Here is a 2,155-nt window from a genome sequence, read left to right on the forward strand (position 1 = left end):
CAGAATCCTCCTCCAGCATAATAATCCATCCATTCTTTCCTATTCGAGTTATTAACTGAGCACCTACCATTATGGATTGAATGTTTGTATCCCCTGTGAAGATTTGTATGTTGAAATCCTAGTTCCCTGTGTGATGGTATTTGGATGTGGGGGCCTTTGAGAGGTAATTAGGTTTAAATGATGTCATAAGGGTAGAGCCCCTATGATGACATTAGTGCTTTGTAAGAAGAAGAAGAAACCTAAGAGCCCCCTCTTTCTGTCCATGAGCATACATCAAGGAAAAGCCATGTGAGCACACAGTGAGAAGGCAGCTGTCTGCAAACCAGTGTGTGACCCTGCACCAGACACTGAACCTGCAGGGGCCTTGATTTTGGACTTCCCAGCCTCCAGAACTATGAGAAATCAATTTGTTGTTTAAGCCACCTAGTCTATGGTATTTTGTTACAGCACCCTGAGCAAACTACGATTATGTGCCAATAACTATTCTAGACACTGAAAATGCAAGAGTGAACAAAACAAAGTTCTGTTCTCATGGAGGTTGGATTCTGAAGGAATCATTTACCCTCCCCACCAGTTTGTGAGCTCCTGGAAGGTATAAATTATATCTAAATCATCTCTGTATTTCTATTTTTTCTTTGTTTTTTTTTTTGTGGGGGAGGTAATTAGGTTTATTTATTTCTAGGGGAGGTCCTGGGGATTGAACCCAGGTCCTTGTGCATGCCAAGCATGCACTCTACCACTGAGTTATACCCTCCCCCATCTCTGTATTTCTAGCATTTAGCACAATGTTTGGCACAAAGTAAATGTTTAGTGAGTTGAATTAAATCAAATCGAATCGAATTTTCTGAGAACAAGATCTCACCAAACTCGGTGGTTATTTTTCTATCACATTAGAGGTTCAGACTGTTCTCTTAACTTTCCAAATTTAATTTGAATGCTATAACAACCTTGTTTAAATTATGCCTCAACTGCACAAAGACAATCCTATTTCCCAAGGAGAATTTTTTGCCAAAAGCAGACTTTACTTCAGCAAATTGAATTTTAAAAGATTACATCAGGGCTTCCAAAACAATTTTTAAATATGGCATGTTTACATACGTTAAACTTAGACCCTGAGAGCCAGTTCCAAAGTAAGCAATGGAAACAGTCAAAGATCAAGATATATAATAAGGGAATTTCATCTAATCATGGCATAAAAGGAATAAATATTAAATCTCCACAAACTGTATATAAACATTCTGAATGTATGAGCCTGCATCCACATTAATCATTTTGTCTTCTTCCCACAACAACCACTATCAAAACTTAATATTTAAAATATTGTTTTTGTTTTTCCAGTTCATAGATATTTTTAATACAGAAACTTTGATTCAGCAAATATTTGAATGGCTATTTTTTTTTTTTTTGCCAGGCATTGTGCTAGGCACTCAAAATAACTTTAGGACCATCCAGGTTTCTCCCCTGAAGAAATGGAAACAGATAGATTATTCTCTTTTAAATGTTTCCACAGACTAGACTTTTCAGTTTGTGAGAAGAAAGTTACCAGGTAATTCCGGGTACTCGTTTTACTATCACTCCTAAAAGGAAATTATTTTCTTGAAACAGTAGAAGAAAAGTACCTTGCCTCCATGAATCTGATAGTCTGTTCTGGGAATGTTGTTTTTTAGACCTGGCAACTGTGTGATTTGCTTGTGAAACTGAAGAAACAGTATATGGCAAGGCCAAAGAGAAGAAGGTTCTGGTCTACCACAGCCTTCCTGCCATTTCTGGGCTCCCAGGCAACTCATCTGGAGGAATAAAGACAACTTTTTGACATTCCTGGGAGCTTACAGAGAAGCACTCATCTATGCTTTAATAAGTAACGCCATTTTAACAATATTATTAGTGTTATTATTCTTTTTAAAAAGGGGGGGAGCTTATTTTAATACTTTATTTAACCTGGAATCAATATCTTGCACTCAGCAGACATTCCTTAAATGTTTGTTTAACTGAATGTCATTTTAGTGAGGGATTCCTTCTTGAGGAAGGAAGAAACTAGGAATATGACAGCACTCAGCACCTTCACCAAGTGTTCATCTGAAAAGCAGCAATAGCCAGAGCAAGAAAGAGTTCAGGAGAGTATTACTTTGCAACTTCCCTGCTCCTAGAGAGACTT

The 2,155-nt window shown here is 37.4% G+C and overlaps 1 long non-coding RNA gene across 1 annotated transcript; it reads left to right on the forward strand.

Moving 5' to 3' along the window:
• Positions 1-283: 283 nt before the first annotated feature.
• On the forward strand, positions 284-1,878 carry LOC140696363 (uncharacterized). Its single transcript, XR_012072579.1, has 3 exons — positions 284-592; positions 1,412-1,546; positions 1,668-1,878. It is a non-coding gene; the product is annotated as an uncharacterized lncRNA (long non-coding RNA).
• Positions 1,879-2,155: the final 277 nt, after the last annotated feature.

The sequence above is a fragment of the Vicugna pacos genome, chromosome 5 (assembly GCF_048564905.1).
Source record: "Vicugna pacos chromosome 5, VicPac4, whole genome shotgun sequence".
Classification (NCBI taxonomy): domain Eukaryota; kingdom Metazoa; phylum Chordata; class Mammalia; order Artiodactyla; family Camelidae; genus Vicugna; species Vicugna pacos.